We start from the raw sequence: 8,962 nt of genomic DNA, 5'->3' as shown, positions 1-8,962 counted from the left end.
TTATCTAGTTCCAAAACATTTTCATCACGTCCAGAGAAAACCCTTACCCACTAAACAGCCATTCCAATTTCCCCCTCCTCCAGTCCTAGGCAACCACTAATCTACTTCCTGTCTCTATAGACTTGCCTGTTTCGGACACTGCATATAAATGGAATCATACAGTACATGGGTTCTTCGTGTTTAGCTTCTTTCACTCAGCATCCTTGTTTCTAAGGTTTATCCATATTGTAGCAGGTATCCTTCATTCCTTTTTATGGCTGAATAATATTTCATTTTATGGTTAGACTACATTTTCTTTGTCCATTCATCTGCTGAAGGTTAGACTTATTTTTTAAGCATTTCTAGTCCATCATGTTCGGAGAAGGCGATGGCACCCCACTCCAGTACTCTTGCCTGGAAAATCCCATGGATGGAGAAGCCTGGTGGGCTGCAGTCCATGGGGTCGCTGAGGGTCGGACACGACTGAGTGACTTCACTTTCACTTTTCACTTTCCTGCATTGGAGAAGGAAATGGCAACCCACTCCAGTGTTCTTGCCTGGAGAATCCCAGGGACGGGGGAGCCTGGTGGGCTGCCGTCTATGGGGTCGCACTGAGTCGGACACGACTGAAGCGACTTAGCAGCAGCAGCATACCTCCTAGACACGTAGAACACTTCAGAATTCTAGCCAAAATTCTGTGGCCACAGACACAAGGTAACTTTACTTTCTCACAATGTGATGAAGGACTCTTCATTCACTGCATGAATTATTACTGATTTAAATCACCTCTTTAAAGTGCTCCTCATTAGAGAAGATGCCCATACCCTTTCTCCTTAGGTGGGCATTTCTGCCTTGCTTCTGTCTTAAATAAACTATTTCTCTGTGTGCTCTCCCACGTGTTATGCTGCTACTGCTGCTAAGTCGATTCAGTCGTGTCCGACTCTCAGCGACTCCACGTACGGCAGCCCACCAGGCTCCTCCATCCATGGGGTTTTCCAGGCAAGAGTACTGGAGTGGGGTGCCATTGCCTTCTCTGCCCACGTGTTATACTGAGTCTCTAATAATAAACTTTGTATACTTGTTTTTCCAGTTTTCACCTCCTTGAAACATTCTTGCTTTCAAAGGAGGGGAAAGAGTCAGGGCCATTTTGCTTCTTGCCTCGAGCCCCTGGTGGTCTAGCAGCTAGGATTCCTGTTTTTCATTCAGGCTACCCAGATTCAATCCCTGGGCAGGGAACTAAGCTCTCTCTCTTCAGGATGGCTCACTGCTGTATCTCTCATCATGACTGAGATGAGTCTGGGATGTAAAGGTAACGATGACATTTACTGACTGAGAGGCTGCTGGACGATGGGGTGGGAGCATGTCCTAGAGGATGAAATTTCAGAGAAGAAGGGGAGGGCATGGAGCTTAGAAAAGTCCTAACCAGAGGGGACACTGATTAATACAAATAGGGAGGAAGTTGGCCAAGGCAGTCAGGAAGAGGCGGGTGGGATTCAGTTAAGAGAGGAGACTGCAGAAACCCTTGATCTCGTTGCAAAGTGGAGAGAAATGTTTCTTGAGAGATATCTGCTAGCTCCAGGGACCGGGTTGTCAAAAAAGTTGAATTCTGGCCTGGGGCCAGTGTCAAAAAGGGTGAGATACCTAAGATGTCTCCCAGAGCCAGTCAGACAGCCTGAGGGAAAAAGAAGTCAGAAATGGAAATGTCTGACGTACATATTAAATGGTAGCAAACTGTCTTCAGAGATGAGGCAAAGCCCCCCAGATTCACAGACCAAGAAGATCTAGCTTGTCGATCAAACTGCCTCACCTTTTGGAAAGAGAGATGTGTTGGTGACCAAAACAGAGCAGGTGGAGCCCTCAGTGAGATTGTGGGGCTGCAGGCTTTAGGCTTTAGAAGAGATAGGCCTTGAAATTCCTCACATCATGTGGCAGAAGAGATAAAAGGCCTCCATAGGGACCCATTACATAGAACAAAGATCCTCAGAACATTCCTTTCTCAGGTTCTCAGTGAGGGGAGGGAGGTACCATTTTGATATATTGAGTTTTGAAATTATAATCCCAATACCTAAATAGGGAAACATCAGCTTCCCAGGTGGCTCAGTGGGAAAGAATCCACCTGCCAATACAGGAGCCGCAGGTTTGCTGCCTGGGTTGGGAAGATTCCCCGGAGAAGGAAATGGCAACCTGCTCCAGTATTCTTGCCTGGAGAATCCACATGGACAGAGGAGCCTGGTGGGCTACAGTCCATGGGGTTGCAAAAGAGTTGGACACGACTGATGCAACTGAGCACGCACACACTCAAGGTAAACATCACAGATTCCCAGATATTTTTCCTACAGTCATTTTTTCACCTGCGAGGGTTTGGTCACCTCCTAGTAAAAATAAAGCCCTAAAGTAATCCCAGTGCTTTACAGTCAACAACATACTCTAGACAGTATCTCATTGGATCATCTCCTCAAGACCTTGTGAGGAGAGACACCCTAAAGGGCCAAGCCTTTGAGAAGTAAGGAGCCCACCAAGAAGGAGGTCATTCTGGAAGCTCCCAGTTACACCAGTTAGGGTCAATGCAGTACCCTGAGACTGTGTTCACTCCTACCTCCAAAGATGGAGGAGATAGACTTGTCATTGGAACCCAAAAGGGAGAAGTCCCATAGAGAGGGCTGCCTTAAGAAGAGCTGTGACCTCCTGACAAGGAACACAGGCAGTGAGGTGACTCTGCTGGAACAGAATCAGGGAAATAGATCTCTGACTTCACTCTGCCTCCATCCTTTGTGTTCTTGCTGGGGCTCACCAACAGCCAAACCCAAGAAGTCAGGCAGATGAGAACAGGGTGGGAAGTGTAGGTCTAAAGGGGCAGCAAGAGCAGTCTGGCACTACTTGAGTGACCAGAATTTTCTTCATTCATTGAACCCTCTTTCCATGACTTTCTTCACTAATTGAACTCTTCTTACGTGATTTTCTCCATTCATTAAACACCTTTTATATGCCATGTCATCTTAGTACTTTATCCTCATAAGCCCCAGAGGTAAGTGGTATTATCTCTACGGTGGAGGTGAAAAAATGGCAACAAAGAGTGACTTGGTCGAGGTCACTCAGTTAATAGGTAGGAGAGCCAGGATGGGACCCAAAGTTGCTGACACCAGAGCCTGCTCTGTCAGCCACCACCCTGTGCTGCCTCCACAACACCCTCCAAGCCTCCGTGCGATTAAAACAGTTGGAAGAGTCAAATGAGAGAGGATAGGAGATGCTCTTCCATTACCGGAGGCCTTGCTCTTGTCATCCTTTGAAACCCCGGAAACAGAAACAGACAGATTGGCTTCAGGGCCTGAGGAATGTGGCCAGTTGCTTTGGTGGGGGAGCAGCTACAGGAGAAGAAAGGAAAGCTGAGCTGAGAACAAGGGAAGAACCAGGTACCAGAGACTGACCTGCTTGGAGCAGCAGAGGAGAGGCAGGATGAGTCCCCCGGAGCAGCCTGGGATGCCATCAGGGGGAAGGGGACTGAGGTGGGGAAACCAGCCACGGTGTGGCCTCCGCAAGCTGCCCACATGGCCACCAGGCCAACGGCTCTGACTTTGTCAGAAGCAGAACTGAACAAGCAAGAGAGAGAACTATACCTCAAAGACATGCTGTGGGTTTTCAGCAGAGTCAGGGGAATCAGGGTGTCAGCCCAACTCTGCTTGACCCTTGGGGTGCTTATTACTGGTGGTGGGGGGTGAGAGAGGCATTCAACGTAACTACTGGCTTTCCCCAGTCCTCTCCATACACACACAGACATAGGAAACAAACTTGCAGTTACTAAAGGGGACAGAGGGGGAAGGATAAACTAGGAGTTTGGGACTAAAACATACACACTACTATATATAATACAGTGGTAAAGAATCCTCCTGCCAATGCAGGAGACACAAGAGATGCTGGTTCAATCCATGGGTCAGGAAGATCCCCTGGAGAAGGAAATGGCAACCCACTCCAGTATACTTGCCTGGAGAATCATGGACAAAGGAGCCTGGCAGGCTACAGTCCAAAGGACCACAGAGAGTCAGACATACTTGAGTGACTAAGCACAGCACACAGCACATATATAAAATAGATAACCAGGCTTCCCTAGAGGGCCAGTGGTTGGGAATCCACCTGCCAATGCAGGAGACCCTGGTTCAACCCCTGATCCAGTAGGATCCCCCATGGTGTGGAGCAACTAAGCCCATGCACCACTACAATTGAGCTTGTGGTCTAGGGCCTCAGCTACTGAAGCCTCCGGGCCTAGAGACCGCTCTGCAATAAGAAAAGCCACCGCAATGAGAAGCCTGTGCACTGCAGCTGGAGAGTAGCCGCTGCTCACCACAACTAAAGAAAAGCCCACGCTGCAACAAAGATCCAGCACAGCCAAAAATCAAAAAGAAATAAATTAAAAAAAAAACAGATAACCAACAAGGACCTACTGTATAGCACAGGGAACTATACTCAATATCTTGTAATAAACTATAATGGGAAAGAATCTAAAAAAGAATAGATACATACATATGTATAACTCAATCACTTTGCTGTACACTGGAAACTAACACAACATTGTAAATCAACTATACTTCAGTGAAAAAGTGTTTTTTAAAGAAAATAAAAATTAAATCCTACCTTGACCAGTTGAATGATGCAAAGAGGACGCCGTGCTCACCAAATTTGCGTCATTCTTCTACAACTTGAAAAGGACAGCAGTGCCAAGCTCCTGTTTAGTCACACAGGGCTGGGATATGTGTTTTACCCAGATCTTCTTTTTTATCACCAATCACCCAATGAGCAAATATAAGTCCTCTTTTACATAGAAGAATTTGAGGCTCAGGGTTTTTGTTATTTCTCAGGGTCACCAGTGCCTGAGAAAGCTGTTTTCAAGTCAGGGCCCTTAAACCCCAGCACCCCAGCTCTTTGTTTCAAGGAATTTTAATATATTCTGTGAAATTCAGAAAATGAAATTCAGCAGAAGGTAGTCCCCTTGAAGAAGAAACAAAGTGGCCACCAAAGCCACATAGAGGAGGGAGGGAGGGGGCTGTGGCCATCTGAGAATACCTCAGAAATCTTAGAACAGACTGACCGTGAGCCATAAAATGTAGCAATGTGCCTTTCTAAAGGTCTGCCACAACAATCCTTCTTTGTTCTTCTTGCACAGTAGGCACACCAATATTTTGAGCTGCTTATTATGCAAACCTCCAAGCAAACAGAAAAATAAAGGGCACGACAACCCCCCAACGTGTCCCTCCTCCAGTTTCAATCACCTCTCATATCTGTTGGGGTTTCTACCACCTTTGAGAACCTGATGAAAACTATGGGCCCCCACCCCCGCCAAGACAATACTCAGACATACCATCCCTCATACCTTTTCAGAGGGGTGTGAACTCCCCAGGGTGCATTCAGGAATTCCCTGGGACACACGGATCCCAAGTTAGGAGCCCTGGCTGCAAGGAGACAGGGGTACTGCAGTATGTGGAGACCCCATCAGAAAACGCTGCTGACCCTCCATATAGATTTCCAACAGCTCTGCGTCTCCTTCTTTGCTTCCACCATCATCTCCTGCCTGGATGCCTCTAAAGCCTCCTCGTGAAGCCGTGAGTAATCACGAGTCGAATCCATTTCACCTGCCTTCACTAATCAAGGTCGTTTGAAGACTTGCATATCGTCCAAGTGGCAAGTAAGCTAAACAACAAGGTGTTCACCAGAATTGTTTTCCAGGAACTTGGAATCAGTTGTCTAGGTTGAGCTGAGCTCATTAAGACTGAATAGGACCAGAGATACTTAGTTTTCCTGAGTCTCTCCCTTGTATAGATTATTAAATTTTTGCTTGATTTTTTCCTGTTTAAAAAAAAGAAAGGAAGAGGGGATGTATGTATACATAGAGCTGATTCACTTTGCTGTTCAGTAGAAAAGTGAAAGTGAAGTTGCTCAATCGTGTTCGACTCTTTGCGACCCCATGGACTGTAGTCTACCAGGCTCCTCCGTCCATAGGATTTTCCAGGCAAGAGTACTGGAGTGAGGCGCCATTGCCTTCTCCAGAGTATGGTAGAAATTAACACAATACCATAAAGCAACTATACTCCAATAAAAATTTTTTTAAAAATGATTGGATAGGACCACTGACCCCCTCCCCCCAAACTGGGCATGCGGACACCCGGAAGTGTTCGGCTCAGTGACCTTCTGACATCAGAGAGCCAAAATTTCCACCCCCAGTTCGTGCTAAGAGCAGAAGCCTGTAGCTTAGTAGCTCAGGCCTGCGCAGAACTAGATAACAGTACCTCTTTCCAGTCACCTTTCCCTGTGCCTCAGTGACGGCCTGCTTCTTTATTCTTTATCCCACACATATCTCGACCCCCTGGCTCCTCGTTCTACCAGCTCCTCGCTTGACTGCCTTGAGAATAAACTCTCTCTTTGCTTCAGACCTGGGCAAAACGATCCTGGTTCAATAACATTAACTAGTCTATGGAGACTTGACTCTTGCCCAGCCCACAGTCAGACCATGTCATTTACTGGCTTGAAGCCCTTGGAAGAGTTCCCATTGCTCTGTGAATGATCTCTCAAGCCCTTACCTCAGCGTGCAGGGCACTGAGAGCTTTGGCACCCCTTTGCTCTCATATCTCATTCTTCTCATCTGCTCTCACTACTCACAAGTCACTTAGTCTTTGTAGGGAAGGAAACATAATTTTCCATCTACCCTTCTAGGCTCTTGACTGAGATATTCCCTAACCCCATAGCAATAAAACAGATTAACAGGAGAAAAAACAAAACACACAGAAGTTGAATAACATGCATACCTCCTGTATACATGAGAGAGACCCAGGAAAACTGAGTAACTCCTGGAAATGGCACAAGCCACCACCTTAAATCCCATCTCCAGCTGAAGACAAAGGAAGATGTTGGGAAGTGGAGGGAGAAGCCAATTACGGCTTCAATCAAAGCTTAGGTAAGGGGGCTTCCCTGGTGGTTCAGTGGTAAAGAATCTGCCTGCCAATGCAGGAGAAATGGGTTCGATTCCTGGGTCAGGAAGATCCCACATGCCTCGTAACAACTAAGCCCGTGCGCCGTGGGAACCACAACTACTGAAGCCCTCAAGCCCTAGCGCCTGTGCTCTGCAAGAGAAGCCACTGCAATGAGAAGCCTGCGTGCTGCAACGAAGCGTAGCCCTCACTCACAACTAGAGAAAAGCCCACCCAACAATGAAGACCTAGCACAGCCCGGAATAAATAAATAAATTTGAAAAAAAAAAAAAAAGCACAGGTAAGGTTCTAGGGCTGACACATGACTGCCATCTCCATTGCTGAGAGTTTCTAGAGGTTTTAGTCATCCTCCTTTTCCTGGTACTGGAGAGGGCGACACCCTTACAAATGGAGATTTCCCTTATAAATGTAAATGTTTCTTACAAAAGTAACTTCTAGTGGGTTTTCACAGCTTTTCTTATGTCTAAAAATAACCAGCTCAAAAGAATTCTTACGCTAAAGATGCATATTTTGAGGTGGTAAACGCTGCTCCCCCTCACCTACCAACAATTAAAATGTGCCAAGCTCTTCCCCTGCCTCAGGTCCTTTGCATTTACTGTCTTCCAAGCCTATAAATCAAATTTTCCCCCTATTTCACACACAGCTGGCTCGCTTGTATCTCATCTTAGATATCACTCCTTCCCTTACCACCCTAGTCAGAGTAATTTGCACTACTCCCCCACCCCCCCCACCAACGCACACCCTGATTCTACATCACAATGTTCTATTTTCTTCACAGCACTTACTATAGCTGCAGTTATTTTTATGGATTCACTTAATCACTGGCCATCTCCCAAGTAGGTTCTAAGCTCAAAATAGCAGGCCCTAGATTTCTTAACCCTACTACCATCCTACACCCAGAGCAGTGCCTGCCATAGATTAAGCACTCAGAAGCTATTTGCGCTTATTGTTAAACTTGCCTTCTGTTAAGATTAGTCATGATCAGCCCCTTAGGACATTGTGTCAAGTTTGGTTTCCTGGATAAAGGAAACTGGTGAAGAACCTGAAGATGTAGGAGGAGCAAAGGTAGATGGATTAATCAGCTTGCCGATACTGCTGCTAAGTCGCTTCAGTCGTGTCCAACTCTGTGTGACCCCATAGACGGCAGCCCACCAGGCTCCCCCGTCCCTGGGATTCTCCAGGCAAGAACACTGGGAGTGGGTTGCCATTTCCTTCTCCAATGCATGAAAGTGAAAAGTGAAAGGGAAGTCGCTCAGTCGTGTCCGACCCTCAGCAACCCCATGGACTGCAGGCCCACCAGGCTCCTCCGTCCATGGGATTTTCCAGGCAAGAGTACTGGAGTAGGGTGCCATTGCCTTCTCCGTAATCAGCTTGGGCTGCTATAATAAAATATCATAGACTGAGTAGCTTAAACAACAGACATTTATTTTCTCACAGTTCTGGAAACTGGAAGTCTGGGATCAAGGTTCCAGCATGGTCAGGTTCTGGTGGGAGCTCTCTTCTTGGCTTGTAGATGACTGCTTTCTCACTGAGTCCTCAGGTGGTAGAGACGGAGAGCAAGATTGGCAGAGAGAGAGAAAGGTTGCACCTCTCCTCTTATAAGGGCACCAGTCCCATCCTGTAGGCTCCACCCTCATGATCCCATCTAATCCTAATGATCTCCCAAAGTCCCCATCTCCAAATACCACCACATTGGTGGTTAAGGTTTCAACATATGAATTGGAAGGGTTACAATTCAGTCCATGACAGTAGTAGAACTCATTAGAAAAGGAATGAAGTGTAGATTCATGGACTTGAGCGTGGACCCAACCACCATCCCATTCATTCATTTAATAAACATCTGTTGACTGTTATGAACCAAAATTATAGTGCTGAGCCTTGGAAATATATATGCATAGAGAAGGTGGTGCTGGTACTCAAGGAGAGATGAAACTTGTAAGCAGACACTGTAATAAAGTATGGTGAGCAGTAAACTGGAGATTTGTACAAAATGCCTTTGGAGTACCAAA

Source organism: Bos indicus, chromosome X (genome assembly GCF_029378745.1).
Source record: "Bos indicus isolate NIAB-ARS_2022 breed Sahiwal x Tharparkar chromosome X, NIAB-ARS_B.indTharparkar_mat_pri_1.0, whole genome shotgun sequence".
NCBI lineage: Eukaryota > Metazoa > Chordata > Mammalia > Artiodactyla > Bovidae > Bos > Bos indicus.
This window is presented reverse-complemented; position numbering follows the sequence as displayed.